The 20,464-nt window shown below is 40.3% G+C and overlaps 1 protein-coding gene across 7 annotated transcripts in view; it reads right to left on the bottom strand.

Moving 5' to 3' along the window:
• Positions 1-18,666, bottom strand: part of PLCB4 (phospholipase C beta 4) — a 223,036-nt gene extending 204,370 nt beyond the window's left edge. For 5 of the 7 annotated variants that reach the window (XM_062571531.1, XM_062571537.1, XM_062571535.1 and 2 more), the window contains exon 1: positions 18,383-18,467. The gene's annotated coding sequence lies outside the window, so the exon portion shown is untranslated. Of the gene's footprint in view, positions 1-18,176; positions 18,294-18,382; positions 18,468-18,601 lie in introns of those variants that run through there. The other 2 variants (XM_062571532.1, XM_062571533.1) reach the window with 2 other exon arrangements.
• Positions 18,667-20,464: the final 1,798 nt, after the last annotated feature.

Below are 20,464 nucleotides of genomic sequence, written 5' to 3'. Positions count from 1 at the left end.
AAGGATCCAGTATCCATCACTGGCCACCACAAATAATATCACTAGTCTTTCTTCTAACCGGGACATCACAAGTTGGCTTTCAATCAAGTTTTCACATTGGGGTCTGCAGACTCCTAGGGATTCACAGATAACTGCTAAGGATCTGTGAACACTAGCTAAGAAAAACATCAACAGTAAACTATTTTCCATTCTCGACAAACATTTCTAAATATACTTAATATCTACCAGCTTCAGCAACTCAGTTCTTTATTCTGTCTAGCACAAATGACAATCAGGTAGTACACATAATACCTCCCACCCCATGAACTAATTAGCCAATTCTTTGTATTGTGAGAGCGCTATTAAAATTGCTGTTGTTTCACTTCCTCCTTTCCTAATGGAAAGCATCCTTGTATATTTTATGCTTGCCAATCTATCAAAAAAGGTTATATTGAAACAAAATCCTGTGAGGAAAAATGTCTCAGTATTATTTAACAGTCATCTACCAGTAACAGCTGAGCAAGCAAAAAAAGGGATTTTACGGTTCTCACTATCAGTCAGCATCAAAAGTGAATGTTATGGCAGCGTCGCAGAATCTAGAAAGAACACAAGGTGATATGATGATAGACAACCTTCAGTCTTCTCAACAGAGTTCTTCAAAAGTAAAGTAAGCACATTCATAACAGAACAGCAAACTGGCCAATCAGCTATCACTGTGAATGTAAAAATATGGTTTTGTGTCACTAGGGAACTGCTAAGGCTAAAAAAAAAAAAAAAAAAAAAAAAAAACACAAAAACACACACCAGAATCAGAATTGCTGGTAGAGAATAGGAGCCAAGCATTTCCATCAGTATATGCCAAATTCAAGAAAAGGCTGAGTATTCAAACCAGCTTTCAGCCTGAACAAAGAGCAGCTCCTACTTTACACTGCAGAGATCTGCTGCGCTCACCAGCTGAGTCATACATGTGAAATACAAGCTGAAAGTGAACTGTTGAGAAAAACGTTTGTTTTGCCCCCAGGTTTCAGAAGACATGGTGATTATACTTAATTATACTTAATGATTTCCTACTGGAAAGATGAGAGAGACTGAATAAGTCTGCCATGTCTTGCTCTGATGGCACATGTTCAGTGATAGGACATATTCCTCATATTGTTGTATTCATTTATAAAATATTCCTAATATTTACATGAAATTTTGTGGTATTGTCTGGCACTAAGACAATGAAGCAACACAAAAACTGTCCTCAAAATCCCACTGAAAACAGGTTACATCAGAGTTCAGCCGCTGAAATCACATACATCCTCTGTTTCATGCCGTGGACAGCAAATGCAATTTTAAATCCTTCTACTAAAGTGCAATGAATACCAAGAGACAAAGGTCTTGCATCTTACCTTTCACAACAGAAGTTCATAAACGTGTATTTCTCGACAAGAGACCTAAACTATTCTATCACCTTAAACACACAACATAGTTCTGCCAAATTGTTTCTCTTTCTCGTGTTTTCTCACAACTTACAAAATCCTGAAAGGAGAAACAAAACCTGCAAGGAGAGAAGTGAAGTTTTCAAAGTCCTCAGATAAATCGTGATGATTCCTCAACAGGATGGATAACCTTCATTAAGATGCTGGATTTGTCAATAGATTCAAAACCTTTGACTACTTTTTTTCCTTAACGGAAAACAAGATGTGATTTGACACTGATCCAGAACGCAAGGGTTTCTTTTCACCCGTCACTCTCCGAAATCATCAGAGAGAATGACCTGACAGAAACACATTCCTAAAAGCCTGCAACTCTGTTTTGTAACTAATGACACTTGGTTAGGAATGAAGAGCACTTGCTTGAGTTACCCACTGGGAGATGATACTTCAAAATTCTGATAAGGACCTCTTGCCTGATTCTGGCGTACGAGCACCTGATTTGGAAGACAAGACCATTAGTATCTTAATTCACTCATAATGATTATTTTAGTCCATGAACATATCCTATTCTGAAGCAGTCATTACTCACCGAACTTTCACTCATTTTGTGCCAGAAAAGAGCATCAACTATAGTTTATCTGCTTTTTAGTTGTTAGTTAGACCTAAACTCACTGTACAGCAACCTGCACATGTGAAATTTCTAAAAAGGTCTTTTCTTTCTTTGTATTCTTTTTCAGAAGAGAAGGAGAGCACGAGAGAAAGCGAGAGAGAGAAAGCGAGAGAGAGAAAGCGAGAGAGAGAAAGCGAGAGAGAGAAAGCGAGAGAGAGAAAGCGAGAGAGAGAAAGCGAGAGAGAGAAAGCGAGAGAGAGAAAGCGAGAGAGAGAAAGCGAGAGAGAGAAAGCGAGAGAGAGAAAGCGAGAGAGAGAAAGCAAAAATCACTCTCGCTGTAACACTAGCTCTTCGATAAGATGGTGCCAGCTGGTACACACTCATGGGCAGGAAACCACACTTACCAAATCAATGTTATATCAGCACCCTGCCTCCTAAAAGCAGGCAGCAAGGCTGCACGCTGCCAGGTCCTGCGTTCAACGAGGCAGACTGTTCTAGCAGAGGCCACGCTGCCGAATTGCTCATTCTCATCCGAAACCTTTGAAAAACCTCAGCTCCTTCCTGGAGTGGAGCCTTGCCAGGGACATCAGTCTGTTGTTGGTGACACACTCTACACACAACTCAGTGGCTTCCTGTTCAAAGCATTACATAATTTGAGCCTCTGGCATATCTTCCTGGAACATTTCACGTATTAATCCAGAAGCTCAGCAGCCTCTTCAGTAATCAGAAAACTCTCCACCTTTTCTTCATTGATGCTGACCTGAACAGTACTGACTGCAGACCATAAGGCTTTTTATTTCCAAGGAAGCAAAAACTGCATGGTTGATTCACAGAAACAGACAAAAGAAGCAGCTAAATACAGAGCTATTCTTCAGTAACTCCAGAGGCAACGAAAAAACTACATTTCATTTGTCTATGTCAAAGGAATAGTATGATTGAAAACACATTCATAAACCACATACATGGCATATTAAGCACAACTGCATTTAGGTTAATGGAGTTTAGTTAGAAACTTATTAACTAAAAAAAAGTACACATCCTACCACTAGTATCATACATAACACACACTAACTACTAGTCCTACATCTGACCTTAGCCATGCACATTCACGAGTCAAGAAACTTCTCAACTCAGGATAAGGAGCCATACAGCTAATCTGAAAAGCAAATCTACTTTTTGATCTCTGCTGAGCAAGATTCAGCTGACTGAATTCCTGAAACAGGCAGGCTATTCCCACAGGGATTCCAAATAAAATATAATCCCCAGGTTTCAAATTATGAAAAGCATATTGCTTAGTAATAGTTAGGTACACCCAACAAAATTATCTCTTTGTAAATAAATAAATAAGTCTTTCAGACTTCCTTCCTACAGTGAATACATTATATTTATCTGATAAAACTGAGTAATTTAAGTCAGGCAATAAACAACAGCAGTATTTGTACAACATAAACAAAACTGAGATACCACAAACTCATATCAGTATGCAAATATAATCGGCCTAAGAAACACAATCTGCAATTCCACTCTCAAAAATTTTAGTACAATGTCTGGAAAGACATCCTTCTAAGAAAAGGAATTATAATGACAGATCTTCTGTCTTGAGACCTAACAACTACAGGATTATACTATCCTGAAGTATCTGCAGGTACTTTTACTTATATTTTAGGTGGGTATTAGGTTTTCCAGGATTTTAAAGTATTTTTACAAGCACCTGCAGTAACTTTTTGGAACCAAAGTTATCCTGCTGCAATCGAGGAAGATTTCAACTATGAAATTACTCACTGCAGATGAAAATAGTAACTGAAGACCTCAGGTATAGCATTACTAAGAATCCAGCTCAGTTAGGTGTAAATGCTCTAATTCTGCTTTGGCCAATGAAATCAGTAATTTTCATTAAAGCAAATGTGTTCTGCTATGAGTACAGTTAAGGTTTTTCTTACTACATGCAAACCAAACAGTTAAGAAGGGGCAATTCCAGCATCCAACACACAGCCTGAGCAACCAACGTAGGTATCAGGGAATGTGCAGCGGACGAGAAGATGGAAAGAGGACAGATACTCCTTTTAAGCTGCAAGCCACCAGCTGCTGCATTTTATTTTAATGAAATCATTAAAATAAAATGCAATAGTCTAAGGGATTCTCCAGGGAAAGCTCAGCATGATCACAGAAACCCTTCCACTGTAGCTCAGGCGCTCTTTTGGGGAGTTGCCCCCTTTTTCAGAAACCAGTAGTTCATGTCTTACTGTTCATTTTTTAAACATAGACAAGCAACCCCAACATAGCATGTTCCAATTTGTGCTTTTATTATCCCGAACTTATTTGACACTTTCAAATGTGTCAAATAAGGCATTCAGCTTTTTCACACTATCCCTTTCCATGGCAGACATTAAATTTTACTCATTTTTTTACTATTTCACAAGACATTAATTACTAAATGAATCTGTGCTTCTAGGGAACACTCCATTTCATCATCTTTTTTTTTTTTTTTCTTACGAGACTGCAGAGTGAAGATGCAGCACTATATTTACAACAATTTTTATGCTAGCAGATGTTATACCACAACAAAATTGCTTTGCTACAAGTTCAAGGAGGCAGCATTGGAAAGTTTACTCAACCAGATATCAATAAAAACAGAGGATGGCAAACCACAGGACATAGACATGTAATTTCACACAACTATCTCTTTTTCTTTCCCTTTCTTATGCTGCTCTCCAATCTATTTTAATTCCATAAGAGTCTCTGACTTGTAGTCTCTTTATAATGCATTACAAGGCCTAAATGCCAGCAGTTTTCCTTGTAGATCTGTAGATTTTGTTAGAACAAGTAGATTATAACTGGCTTAAACACACATTTATTTTAATTCTACCCACATAGAACATATACCCAGTTCAAAATATAAAACAAACTTAGTTTTTATTGGTAATATATAAGAGGAAAAAAAATCATTATAATAATGAGATACATTTCAAAACAATTTTGATTGCTGTCACTGAAACCAGCAGCAAAGAGTTAGCTGAAAGTGGCATTATTGTGACAGAAATAGCATGGTATTTCAATGCAATAAAGTAAATACACTTCTCCAGATGCTGGATAGCAGTTGAAATCCACTCAAAAAGGACCATTGCAATAATGTTTTGATAACAAGTTAAAGCATTAAACTGTAAGTACAATGCCACATTTTTGGGGCACTGGGGTAAAATCTGATATGGCTTGCCAGATTTCCTATCTGCTAACTTCTCCCCAAAAAGAGTGCAAGACATAGTTTAACTTTTATTTGCCCACTAAACAGATTAGAGCATTACACATCTGCAAAAAAAAAAAGGCTTACAGAGCATCACTGTGCAAACATCCTGGGTCTGATGCTGCAGGCTTTATTGAAACAAATCTTTTGTGATGGTAGCCATTACCAACCTGTGTTAAACCTATACGGGATGTCCATCGTCAAGATTTATGCTTAAAAGGGATACCAGCAACTTCAAAGTCCCACTTGTTTGAAAATTATTAAAACATGCAGCTTGAGTTTTTAGCCTGACTTTTACCATGTGTAATTAGAATTGTTTTACTTATGTTCACTTATATTCTCTCACCTGTATGATAAAAATTGTATTCAGTTGTAAAATCATCCTATACTGATTATATAAATTCTTCGGGATCTTTTTTAATACCAATGTACAACATCTAAAAAGGATTCCAGAACTCTTATTAGATCTCTAAGTGCCCTGAGAATGTGAAATATCAAATAATTTTTTGCACAGTTGAATCATTTTTCTAGACATATGCTTTGTATAGTTCATTGTATTTTGTCCCAGTCTCTCCTGTTGCTTTTCTTATCCAACTATGCAACTGAAATTGTTCATGGTTTGTTTTCTGTTGCCTTCCACAGAGCTAAAAGGAAGAGGGAAGATATAGAAATGACAGAACCTAGAGAAATGGGTTGTAAAATTCATAGGGGAGTTCAATGGCAGCCCTGATGCATGCAGCTGCTTCAGTTCATTGTTTGGAGGAAAACAGAGGAGAGAAAAAAAGAAAAGGTTTTTGACTTGACAGTGTCCCTTTAAGTAAGTTTTGCTGATTCAGACTATATCCATACAGCTGCCAAAAAAAAAAAAAAAAAAAAAAAAAAAAAAAAAAAAAAGCAGCTCATGAGTTAAGCTCTGACTTAAGGGTTTACACAGGGAATCCTCATAGCTAGAAATAATACTAAGCAGCATATTTACATTTTTGCTGGAAGATTGGTGTCATAAAGACTCTATGAAAAAAATCTGCTTGATAAATATCCTGCATCAGTTTATACTTCTAAAACTGAAAAGAACGGAACTTTCCTACTGCTGGGCTATAAATCAAACAGGATCTGTTCCATAACAAAGGTATTAGAGACAATGGTCTCTAATACTACATGACACATCTGCTTAAGTAGCATGAGCAATGCCTTATTCGGTACATTCAGCAGTATTCCTGGGAGTCTGCCCTGATACAGTACGTTCATGCCCCTGATTTACTACCTCCTAATTTGCAACTCAAGATCAAGAAGTATGTTAGCAAAGTGCATTTTACTAACATACACACTGCGGACTTCTGTAAGCCCTCTCATCACACTTAAGAAAAAGGCCTCAAGAGTTGGAATATAAAAAGATACCAAATTGTCCTATTCATTCTGAAAGCTCCTTTATACTTTCAGACACTTCAGTATGTTGAACTGAACAGTACAAATGTCATTCCTTTTTAATTTATATAAAATAGTGGCACATATATTCTGTACTGCAGTGTATTATCTTATTTGAGGTAGCAGTGAATGGTCACCAATCAGGAAAAAAAAAAAAAAAAAAAAGAGATAAGGGCCGCATTGCAATAAATGCCATAAAATAAATAATACAAAGATAGTCCCTGCCCCAGAAACCTTACAATTTAGGGCATGGAGAAAGAATCCTTAAGGGATCATCCCAAACCTATCTAATGTTCCTGAATTCTGATATTTGTATTACTTCAGCTGATACTTTAGTTGGAAGTTGGAAGCATGCACATTCTTCCGTGTGCTGCAGAAAGCTGCTGTGTATCTCCTCACTCACAATACTGTAAGCCCTCATTTCAGGTATTATCGTGACAGAAAGATAACACAGGTATTGGAAAACTATCATAATCAGAATGCTGGGGTCAGGGGTGCCACACTGTATTTAACCCACAGCAACTGTCATCACAGATACAAGCCTCTGTTCAGAAAAAAAAAAAGAAAAAAAAATGTTCGCAATACAGCTAGATCAGCCAATGTCCAAAAGAAAGGGCAAAGAGGCTAGACTGTGGAACTATTAAACCAGTATCAAACAGCAGCGAAATTTTCAAGCTGGGCTCCTATACTACCAGTATTACATAAGGCTATGTTTTCTAAGCAAGATAGATGTTACTACACACAGTAACTATGCTCAGTCAGTTTTATTCCTCATAGATGGTGTGATTCTCCTAGTAATTCCTGACTTCACCCCAGTCTGGGTGTCAGGGAGCTCTGTCAGGGTGGTGCTGCCCTTCAAAGAGGTGTAGGAATATAACCACTACTTCTGAATATTACATACACTGTGACACTTTTCAGAGCCTGTTTATCTTTTGTCAGGTCTAATTTAAAGACAGAAAAAATAGAAGCTATTTAATTATCTAACAAATAAAATACCTTTTTTTCACTCTGTCTTTAGCTTTGCTGCTGAGCGTTGTTAAACAGCTGCCAACTTCTTAGAAGCAGTGAGTGATACAAAAAAAATAATATGCTATAACAGCACTCGAAGCACTTTGCAGACAAGTGTTACCTAAGCTTCACTAATACCCAGCAAGGCAGCAGTGTTTTTAGTCTCCTTCTAAAGATGGGAAGCCACAAAGTGGGAGAAAATTAAGTGGTTTGTTCAAACCTTCACAAGGCCAAAACATGGCCTGAGACAGCAATGATGCTAGCAGCACAGAGTTAGACATTGCTTATAGAGCCATTTACCCACGTCAAGCCCAATCGGGGACAAAAGCAGTAATAGAGAAAAATGCCGAGATGTACGTTCCCTGCTTCTCATTAGTTTTTTTGGAGAACATCATCTCACCGATCCTAATCTCAGGGGCTTAGCTCAGAATGAGCTGCACTGAGATTGAATCAAATCACATCTCCAGTACCTCTTTTTTTAAAAAAAAGAAAAAAGGGAGAGGGTGGGTTGAGAAAAAAATAAACCAGTAAGTGGACAGTATACAAACCTTATTTGAAAAAATTTCAGATGCAGAAACCCAACCATAGTGGGACTACAATAGAAGACAATAGATAAAGAGGCACATCCTTCTGAAAGACTTCTTAGGTAATGCACAAAGTCATTTAGAGTTGAACACTTGAGGCTCAGATTGACTTAGATTACATGGTTACAACAAAAATGCCACAATTTACCAGCAGATATCGCTGAACATGAAGCGCCAACTTCTATTGTTAAATTTTTATTTTATTCATGAAAAAATGTACTATTTACCTTCAGAACCTTACCTGCAGGACTTCAGAATACTTGCCTAAGCAAACCATGCCCTGCCAAAGGTTTTAATACAACATTTTTTTTTTTTTGGGGGGGGGGATTTAAAAGTAATGATATTGTAAAGAGATTTAAAGAAAAAAGTGGATTTGTCCACTTTCAGTCACCTTTAAAAGATTTACTTTATATGATTTAAAATTAATCGAGATTTCATTTCTTCAACTTTTGCAAAAATAAAATGACAGTCTGAAATTTATTTTTTACTTCATGTATACAGAAGCACCCATTTTTTATTCAAATGATCAGTTAGCTTCTCAGCTATTGAGGGATGCCATATTTATAGATTATGAAATTAAGAAGCATCACCAGAAAAGCCATCATTATTTGAATTACTCATTACAAATACCAAAGGTCTATAATTTTATCTTTTAGGTATAAAATTTGATATCTCTTAACAAAACTGACATCTTTTTCTGATAATTGCTGCTTCTAACACTTTGAAGGTACACTTTTTACAGAGCTTTCAGATGAAGTATATGAACCAACACATTGACAATCCAACTTCTGGTTAAAATATTCAAATTACGCAGGCAGCCCTTAGGGTATTTACATTTAAACGATGCTAAAGTTATTCTTTTGGATATCAGCCTTTATTAAAAGAATGGAAAAACGAAATAATCCAAAAACTAAGCCTACAAAAATGCCATTGTAATTTTATGTGACTGGAAAATTTCTCTTGGGTTTTGCTATATTAACATTGTGTTTTCTTAAGAAAACGATTCCATTAAGAAAAATAAAAAAGGAGTAAATGAAAAAATTACCTGAAAATTCATAAAGAATGCACTATGTGTGTGTGTGTGTGTGTGTGTGTGTGTATACACACACATATTGTATATATACTACACTAGGGGACAGAATCAACTTCTTAAAAACTATATAATGCAACATTCAACCCAACAGCGTAAATCCCTCTGCTTTTTTGCACTTCAAAAGCTGTTTTCCAGTTTTCAAACACCTTAAAGTAATCTCCACTTTGCTTAGCACCTTGATCGTGGAAAACTACTCACCATATCAATCATTTGATGATTCAAAATTACCTGAAGAACTTTCTGCCTTTCTTTCTACATAATTTCAGATCAATTCAATAGATGTTTTTAACATAAGCCCACACCTGAGAAGTCTGATATATCTTTGCTTTCATAATATTCACCTTTAGATGTTCTACTGTGGAGAGGGGAAGTGATTATACTGAATTAAAGTGAGCAAAGTCTTTCCATGATAATTTAGAAGTGAAAGTTAGATGAGATCACTGAATGTTTCAGAGCACTGCCGATTTAATTGGGCATAACTAAATCTAAGATGCATAAATTACAGCATGCATTTCTGGACAGATTCATCTTAGTTTTGAAAATTTAAGTGTTACAAAGATCATTAAAACAAAGATGCTCCCAGCAACAAAGCTCACCTTTTTTTAAAAAAAGTCTGCTTCATGCCAACTCATAGCTGCTCATAACAACACAAGTATTGCTGTCACCTCAAATGTGTTTTAAAATACAAGAGGAATTTACAAAACAAATATATTTGTTCATATAGCAAAGAATTACTGCAAATACTTATTTTTTGTTTCCCCACACTTGGAAATGCATGTACTCTACACAAGACTTTTAGCTCACCATAGAAAAGCTGTTAAGTTTCCAACACACAGGGATCTGCACAAAACTGAGAGCACCATTTATCTACCTTTCTCAAAAAGAAGACAGAGGAAATGAACTGGTGGACTGTCACTGTTCCAACAAACAACATAACATTTTCTTTCCTGAGCCTGCAACTCATTGAAAGGATAAGCACTGAAAATGAAAATGCAGCAGAGTAATAGAGACTGCATTTTTATACATGGTTTAGACTACTTGATAAAGGTCTAAGAAGCGAACTGTGGTTCCTATAAACACAAACCAGCTGAAAGCTACTTTTAGGGACCACAATTTCTCAGTGCAGACTTTATTAATAAGAATTTTAAATGAACTTGATTAGACTAACAACAATTAAGATTTGTGTCTTCCATATCAACCGAACCGAGCTGCAACACTGAACACTTCTCCACAGTAACAATCACACAACTATCTAGAGCGATAGAAGTAAAATGCAGATGACTGTCATACCTTTCTGACATTGCTGTTTCCTCTTCCTATCCATCCAAACATCTATTCATCTTTAACATCAGCTCACTCAAGAGAGCCTAGTGATCATCAGCTGTCTCTCTGTTTCTAATGTAAATGTAATTAACAGCTAAGTTTTCAAAAGAGATATTTTGAGTGCTAATTTCTATATATGTAATCCATGCATTCAAACACAAAAAGTACCAATACAGGTTATCATGGTCATCACCAGTACATTCACTTTTTAATTGAACTTGCCTCAAAAAGAGTTAAGTACCATATGTTTCTTCCAAGGTGTTAGTCTTCATTAATTCAACAAGGGAAGGATGGCAATGACTCCCATAAAAGCTTCAGAAGTACAAATACTTCTTCTGCTATGTGAAGCAATGACCAATTTAACTGTAAGATATTTCCTTGTATAAAGAGATGCGCACAAAACGGTATACAGTTACAAACTATTTTTACACGACTTTTCCAAGTCAACCTTATGCTCTCATTAGGATATCTCAAAGGAGACCATTTTATCAGCCATTGGCTGCGCTAGGCATATGTGCAGATCCCAGTAGACTTTCAGGTGTTGGGGGGGGAGAGGAAAGGGGCAGAAGCAGTCAGGACCAAACTTTCATAATGCTTTAAGATAAAATCAAGTAGATGAGGGACTGCTGGAGTTTAGTAAAATTATGCTGACAGTATCCACACGCAGAGAAAGCATAACTAACTCATCTAAAAAATCATGTCCATTTTGTTCTGTCCTGGTCCAAGGTCTTCTCAGAAGTTACTTCTCTTCTCGGGTGCCAGTGATAGTCAGGGGTCCAAACAAGCCACTGTACATTTCAGAGCTGAAGAACAGAGCATCAGCAAAAAGTCAGACTCTGCTAGATACTGCCAAATTCGAAGGATTTGGCAACAATCCGCTGTATCAGTTCAGTTAGAGAGCATGAATGGACCCTCTACAGGTTAAATACAATTGTATGGAGGTGGCTACTTTTTGTAGCTTCAGAGCAACTGCAGAGCCTTTCACAATCTTCCAGCTACAGCTGTTGTACTAGGAAGGATATGGCCCTACCACCTCCCCAGGATGACCAGCAGCAGCCAAAAGTTCTCTCCAGACAGACTACTCCATCCAAGTCCCTCACCTCCCTCTTCCCCCAGCAGAGAGACCCTCCACTTCCAGCTTCAGCATAGGAATTCAGCAATCCCAGCAGATAACGGCACCCTGTTAGGTTATCTAACCACCTATGACAGGCACACCAAGGGGGATTTCCAGGAGCTCCCCTGCACCTGCAAGTGCACGCAGATACAGGAGATTTCTAATGGGAAAATTACAAAATGAGCTGTAAAGCCAAAGCAATTACGTTAGCTGCAACTATCAGCTCTTATGCCAGACTGCAGCACCTAATTTGCTAGCTGCTCTGATATACCTGCAATCACATTTCATCTTCCCTTGTCATTTAATGTATGACAACTATTCCTAAACATATTTTGTTAGGGAAGTAGTGCACAAGTAACACAGGCCATAAGACCAGAAAGAAATAATTACTCAATCTATTCTTTGCTGATGTCAGACATGCAGTACAGTTCTCTGCATCCAGCAGAGATCATACTTAATCTGCACCAATCTTCAAGAGCTGTATCTGAAAAAGAAAAAAATTTTAATGGTCCAAGAGCCACCTTCTGCCTTGCAGTCAAGGTCTGGGAGCAACACACAGTCCCTTTCATCATAAGGCAGAGATATATAATCTCTCTTTTAACAGAATTGTGCTTCATTGTCATCTCTGCAAACAAATTCATATCAGCGTCTCACCCTGTCTCCATGCCTCCTTAAAAAAACACTATCTTCCCTGATCAGAGCCCTCCTAGGAAAGGGATACTAATTCCATTTGGTTATTTTAGCGCGAGTAACCACTCCACATCTCAACTTCATACTTCCAATAAGCATTCATCCTCCATTTCCACTCACTCTGACAGGAATTCTGTATGAATTGGAGCAACATGTCCTTACCTTGCCTATATCCACAAAAAAAGATATTCAAAACTGCTCTTATTTTTTTAAAAATAATTTTTATTCTATTTTGTGTATTTCAAGACAGAAATAAGCCCTTAAAATAGCTATCAACTCCTTTCCTACTTGTGTTTTGTACTAGTAGCTGCAGCAGACATCCAAAGGCAGTGAAAGGGGCAAGCACCCTGGACCCAGAGCAGATTCAAAGCTAAGAGCGCAGTAGGGAAGACCTGCACATGAAGGAGGTACAGCATGCACAGCAACATGAGTAACAAACATCTTTGCAAGATTAGCAAGGAAAAACAAAAAGCAAATGTGAGAGACTGCAGTTTCAGGCATAGTAGAGAAAAACGTTCATGGAGGAGAAGAATGGGAACAGAAATTGTTGCAGAGTTTTGGAATGAAAGCCCCTAAAAGATCAAGGTGGGAAAATTGCCACTTTGTCATGACAAGCTCCCTTCCAACCTATCTTGTTCAAAACCACAGCTTGTATCTTACAGACCTCCCTTATTGCTTGTTATTTTCCACAACATCACATTGTTCGCAGGATCATGGAAACTCTAGATCACTGGAATCCAAGAGATGCTTCTTATTAACCTTTCAAGAGCTCTCTCTCTTTTGTCCCCTTTCTTAGTCACTAACATCCTGACTGATTGCTTCCAGTCTGCAGGAATGTACGTGCATGTGGGCTTAAGTTGAATATAGAAATTGTTGGAAAAGGAAACCTGTCTGCAACTTTAAGATTAAACAGTCTGTTCTTTAATACCTATTTCATACTGTTTTTTTTCCTCTTTACACACAAACATTGCTTACATTGAATATATATTCTCTCTCAGACAGCATATTGCCAGACCGACCACAGCAATAAATGCTTTTTACCTAACTCTTTCATAGCTGGATTATATCTGGTTTTTATTCTTTACATATTCCTACTTTCATACAGCGTTGTACATGAAAACAATAGAATATAAGCACTAAACGCCTGGATTAAAATATCTCATAGAAGTAAATGATCTATAAACACAACATCTGGAAAAGAAATACGTAGAGTATTCAATCTAAACACAGCAATCACTTTGATCCTAACACCTACACCTTTGCACATCTTCTCAGTCTTCTAAAATTGGCCAACTGTAAGGTTAGCTCACAAAGACAGTTACAAGCTGAGAGTCCTAAAGTCTGTTGAATCGAGTCAATTTTTCAGAAATGAGAGAGCAGAGTTGCAGGTGCTGGTTGTTTCAGCAATACTAGTTTCAGGACCTGCACAAATACATTATATAGTAGATCACAGTCCAAGCAGACTGCCACATCTTTGTTGCCTAAAGCTCCGAGCTACAAGTTCCTGGATAAAGAAATAAGCTCTTATTTTGAGAAAAGACCAAGCAAGTGACCCTAAGTTGTCTGTGTCCAGGGCCTATGCATTTGATAGTAAGGGAATAGCTTCCCTATAAAATTGGAAAAAAGGCGGTATCTTTAAAAGTATGACAGATGCCAATCACCTCTGAATTCAATTTCCAATCATCTCTTTTTGTAACAAGTAGGAGAAAAGATGAGAAATGGAACAGCAGGGCACTTTTTGCTACAGAGTAAATCTTCTATCAGACAGCATGCAGCAGCTGCAAGAAGTCAGATTACAGATTCATCTGACTTCCATGAACTTGATCATTAAATAGGTGAATGCCAGCAAGCCTGCTTCACCTCCACATTCATGGGTTTTGTAATCTACGCTGTCCTGTGACTCCTCATTAGTTGCTAGTGGGACGGAATCAAGACTGAGTTCAACACCAGTAACCAGCAATGGAAAAGAAGGGGAAGCTGGAGACCTTGTATTTTTTTTTCCTTTTCATGCACAAACTCATTACATTATGGCAATCTAACCTTTCAGCAACACCTGCACTGCTCCCCCTGAACAGGTTCCCTCCCCCAGGAAAGGCTCGCTGGTGCTTCGTAGAACTCCAAACATGAACAGGTATTACCATCATTGACAAATGCCATTCATCAAAGCCTCGTAACAAGCCAAGCAGGCCAGTACGACTTCATAACACCCTGCCTAAGGGCTGGGACTGTCAGTGGAAAGGAAGATAGGTTTTTCTGCTTCATTCTCCTCCCCAAAAGAATGAGATCTTTAGGTGCCACTTTATTGAGTTCTTTATCCAGTGGATGATGCCTACACACTGCGAGGTGTTGTGCTATCGTATTAGAAGCAGTGTTTGCCTCAGTTGAGAACTCATACAGCCAAACCCACAGCACCTCACTACCTTACAATCTGATGTAAGTCTTCAAAAGGAGGGGACGCAAGTTCTCATTTTCCTCCAAGACCCGAACAGCGATAACTTCACAGGACAAGACCAATGACTCATCATCCAGAAGTTTGCTGGAAAGGAATCTCTGATGCCACAATAGTGCTGCACCATCTATTTCTGTGTCACACAAGCCGCTCGGGAGCGCCATGCCCTGAAAACTAGAGAAAGTCCTGACATAAGCGCTGTGAGGACAGCTGTAAAAGAGCTGTCCTGACATTCTTCCCCAATTTGTAGCTCTGTCCAGACATCAGTATTTCTTTTTGCAATATGGATCTTACTATTTCATGACTTCTGGAAACAGGAAGAAAAAAAAAGGAAAAAAGAAATACAAGAAGGTTGGGAATCTGTCATCTTCCAGTTTGACAAATCTCTTCATCCATATTTACCAAACTTCATAAACCTTTACCACAGGGAGATGGTCCAGAAATATCAATATACATTTTCACAGCTTAGTGCTCACAGGCTGAGAACAGAAGCAAAACAGGCTAGTTAATGCCAAAGCACAGTATTTGTGATATTTATAGCAGTGCCATCTATACATTCAAACTCACAACAGGTCAATCTCTGGGTATACAACATCCAAGGATCACATAATGAAGTCAAGCCAACGTTCACTTTTCTTACAGCAGCAAAGGCCACCACAAAGCCTGCTCTCAAAAAATCCCAATGAATAAAATTTATCTGAGCCTTTGATGAATGCACTTAAGCCACTTTGATGTGGTTAAGTGTTACACATGCATGTTACAGAAGAATAAGACCTCCTAAACAGTATAATCAAAAACTTTTGAGAAGTTTACAGTCTGGATCACAAACATACCCACTATGTGTAACTCATGCAGACATCAAAGAGTCTTCCCAAAACCATGAGTATGTAATACAGATCTCAAAATAAGTAAATGAACTGAAGCTAGCAATTTTGCAATATTCGAAGTGGCACAATGCACCTATTTATTAGGTAATGGAACTAAGCCCAGGCTCCTAATAAGCGATTCTGCAAATAGTGCTTTGTGCAACCTTTAATAATAGCTTCCACTAACAACCAACCAGTGATTTTATGAACTGGAATATTTCACTTCTAAATTAACTTAAAACAATTCCCCAAATCTAATGGGGACAGATGATTAAAACTACAGTGGAAATCAGTCTTCCCTAAAAGTCAATGAAGTATCTATCTTCATAGCTAGCCACTCTTCCCTAAGATGCCTGAATTCTGTTTCTGTGCTCACTTTTAAAATTCTGATAAATATTTCCCTGCCCCTTCTTCTCCCCTTCCCCTGGGAAATGAATTATTTCCATTTTAAGCAAAATATTAAAACAGCCATCTCCAAACTTGTTCTGCTGCAAATTATAAACAAGCAGGAATAGGTATTGAGACGCTAAAACTACCACAAGGAAAGTAAACCACAAAGCAACACAAGTAGAATACAAAACCCAACAAGCTAATGTGCAAAGGAAATACTAAATAAATAATATCAGGAATATTGGAAATTATGCTCCTCCAACTTTTCAATACTTGGTAAACCTCGTGAAAATAAAGCCATTACTTCCTACAAAGCCATAACAAATATTTGACGCCCTCACAGCATAGCTCCAAGTTCACATCACTGCCAGATATTATTGGAACAAATGGCCAAAGTCTGCAACAGAAGTCAGCAGTGTGTTTCAAGCCAAAAGACTGGGCCACTATTTTAAAAAAGGTGAAAGCAGAACACAACTAATGATTTTGCTTGGTATATAACAATGAGGTATTTTCTCTGTCAGGAATGGAAACTCGTATGATATCTCTGCTTTCCCCTTCTTGGTCTTTATCTCTTTCTCCTCAAGGTTCTTTCTTCCCTGCATGCTAAGAAAAAGTAGAGAGTGTATGTTATGCATAAATTCATGACATAGAAAATTCTGTTTCAGAACACAGCCCTTGTGCGTGGGCGTCTGTCTATAAAATAAAAGGCACTGTTACTCTACCAAGTACAAATCCACATCCAGAAATTAAATCAGATCTTAAAATTTTATTTTGACAGCTGCACACAGCTGTATTTCCACCAGAGGTTTGACTTCAATATGAATACCTAGTTTTAGTGATATCATCAAAAGATGAATCAAAGCTAACATTTGAAGGTAGAATGGCATTAACAGTTGTTGAAGAGAGTTCTCATGCCTGAAATCTGCAATTTATTTTAATTACTTGCTGAAATTATCAGTTGCAGAGAGGAATAAATCTGTTTCCAATTTGTATTTATAAACTGTCTCTGTACAAAATAAATTTGCTCCGCTCTGTACAATGACAATTATTCTATAGTACATAGCAACACTGTGTAACCATGACCTGGAGAAAGCCTGCAAACATAGCATACATTACACTTTCAGAAGTTAAAGAAAATGAACTCAGACGAGTAACACTGCCAGCTTGCTTAAACTGCTCAAATCAACTACATAATATAAATGTGTTATGACAGAACCTGCTCCATCCATTGGTAGAACTAGCAATGTTATGTTTTCTGTACAAGCCACATTAACTGAGATTACTAATCTGAAAATTCACTAAAACAACATCAAGTGAAGTTTGGAAAACACTAAACATCATTTAGCCATTAAGCGAATACGATGCACACTTTACTGAAGAGCTGTACTGGACAGGTCTCAGATGGTGTGCAGCCCCTACCGCCTGCCTTCCAGAGGCACCCCACGGACACTTAAACGTTACAGAAATCCCCCCGGGAGATAAAGATTACTCTACAACTTTACAAAGCCATCTCCTTTTGAGAAAGCATTACCTAACAAAGACACATTAGGTATCGCACTAAAGCGCTAGATTCTTGGTTTTCTACTAGACGCCAGTATAGCTTAAAGGAAAACTCGAAATTTACTTTCAGATGTTAAAATAAAGAAGAGTAAGGCAGGACAACAGTAATCGGAACGAATAAGCAGGGTTAAGTAACAGGTGTCTGACTGCACATAATTCAAAGCCATGCATCAAATACTGTGCATAGTCCTGCTGGCAAAATGGCAACCTTGGTTTGCACCTCGCTTTTGAAAGTTACCAGCAAGTGATTTAAAACACCCGTGTAAATGAGATGCACGCACACAGGGAGAGGCAAGGCGGGTATACCGAGGGACCTCTCCCTATTTAACCGAAAGGAAACAAACCAAGCTCTTCAGAGGTGAGCCTTCCTTTGTTTCTCCTTTCTCTTTTAAAAAATAAATAAATAAAACCGAAGTTATACTTAACTGCACAGAAACATTTGTCACACCGCCCAGCACCGACAAAATCCGGATACACTGAGAAACTACAGCGAGCCGCGCAGCTGGCAGCGCAGAGGAGAATTCAACCGCCCGCCACACAGCCGCTCTCACACGCACATACGTGAGTGTGTGCAGACACATACATATGTGCGTGTGTATATATATGTACTTACGCACACCGCCCTCACTCACCTCGGGCAGCGGCTGCCGGCGGCCGCCCCCGGCAGGGGCCGGCGGCCAAGGTTACGGCCCGCCGCCCGGGGCCGCCCGCCGCCGCCGCCCGTGAAGGACGCGCCGCCTCCGGGCGATGCCGCCGCCTCAACGGCCACCAACGGCCACCAACGGCCGCCCGCGCGCCGCCACCTCCCCCCGCCCCCCGCGGGCGCGCAGCCCCCGCCGCGCCGCCCTTACATCAGCTGCCGCCGCTGCTGCCGCCGGGGCGGGAGGCAGGGCTGCGGCCGCCGGGCGGGCGGGCGCCGCCGCCGCGCTGCGCTGCGCAGGGTGCCGGGGCTGCGCGGCCAGGCGCCGACCTCCCCCTGCTGCCGCCGCCTCCTCCTCCGCCGCCGCCGCGGCCGCCGCGCGCCTCCGCGTGTGCGTGTCCGGCCGTGTGTGCAGCCCGCTCGCCTCGCAGCGGCGGCGGCGGCGGCTCCTCCCCCCTTCCTCTCCCTTCCCTTCCCTCCTCCGCCCCCGCCCCGGCCCCGGCCCCGCCGTCGCAGCGGCCGGGGCGAGGGGAGCCCCGCCGCCCCCCGCGGGCAGGGCCAGGGCCAGGACCCGGGCCGCGGGCACCGCTCGGCCGCGGCGCGGCCCGCCTGCGCTTTACTCCTGTACACATACATATATATATATATATTTATATGCGCGTGTGTGCGCGCGCCCGAGGTGGCTCTGCCGGGGCTGCGCTGACGCGAAGATGCGCGCGGGCACGTTCACTATATGTATTTTAAAGGGCGCCGGGCTGGGTGCGCGCGTGTGTCCCCCGGGAGCTGCCGAGGGGTCACCCCGGCCCGAGGCCGTCGCTTCAGGCGTCCTCAGGGACGGGGCAGGCGCCACAAAGCCGGTTGGCAAACTCTTCTGCTGGCGTCCAAGGGGTAACCGCAGAGTCCAGCAGTGCCTTCAATCCCGCTGCCAGGTCAGTCGTGTAACCGCGACTTCTTATTTTCCCCTCCTCGTGATTCTTCTGCCTCTAATTTTGCACGTAATTACAGGCTCCGGGGGCTGATGCGGTACCCGGGGAGCCGCCGTGGGGAAGGCGGGCGAAGGGCCGGTGGCAGCGGCGGCGATGGAGGTGTGCGATTTCATGGGCTGCCCGTCAGCGCCGCAGACCTGGAGACGGAGGGGTTTTGATAAGTGATGCAAGTGCTATTTTAAGCGGGTGTTGATATTTGCTCTTGCCTGCTCGCTTAGAAGTTCCTCGCAGGCGTGGTGGCAGAGGTAGATCTCTGGACAGGTATGAAGAACGAGCCCGTATCTACGGGCTGGAGAGGGTGGATGGTGCCAAAGGAAGAGCATGAAGGAAATGGCAAAGGCACCTGCATAAGAAGCACATGAGCTGGATGAAAGGCAGTATCATGTCAGGACTGAGGGGATGGAGGTAACATACAGGATATAAGAGCAGCTATTACAGTCATTAAAGATGTGGGGAATCAGCTTGGGTTTGAAGAGGACATTGGGATGGCGAAGGGGTTCCTCCGCCGTTCGAGCATGACTCAATGAAATGGATGCGTTTGCAGGAGCACCTGAAAAGTGCTCCATGCCTTTTTTCATTGCTATTTTTTTTTTTTTTTTTTGCAGGTGGGCTGTTTATAAATTACTAAGCAAATTTTGATGGAAGTATTGATAAGAATATTTTAATTCCAGTGAGGAGTAACACTAGTAACACTTACTAGCAACTACTATTTCCCTCTCTTTAGGAATACCGGGTTGTAGTGGCTATAAACATAGACACTTCTATTCTGATCCATAGTGCTGTCTGGCTTTCCCCACGATTTGTCTTGTCCTCGTCGCCCCTAAACTGGCTTCTACATGACAATATGCTGTGGCTGATATTTTAAGGCTGCCTAGTATCATTCAGGCCTAGTATCTTCGTTAACTGTAGGTCTTCAAACAGCTTTAACAAAATGTGGTGATGAAATATTTAGGTAACTGCAGACAGGTAGTAGCATCTCAGAATTAGTCAAAAGTATAGTTCCATTGGAAATGACCTTGTTATTTTGCAGTCTTTCCCTTTCCAATGTCATCTCTTATGACCTGACTTCACTCATCTCTTGTAAAGAA

The sequence above is a fragment of the Rhea pennata genome, chromosome 3, assembly GCF_028389875.1.
Source record: "Rhea pennata isolate bPtePen1 chromosome 3, bPtePen1.pri, whole genome shotgun sequence".
In the NCBI taxonomy this organism is placed as follows: domain Eukaryota; kingdom Metazoa; phylum Chordata; class Aves; order Rheiformes; family Rheidae; genus Rhea; species Rhea pennata.
Note: the sequence above shows the minus strand (reverse complement) of the source record. Positions and strands in the feature narration are given on the sequence as shown.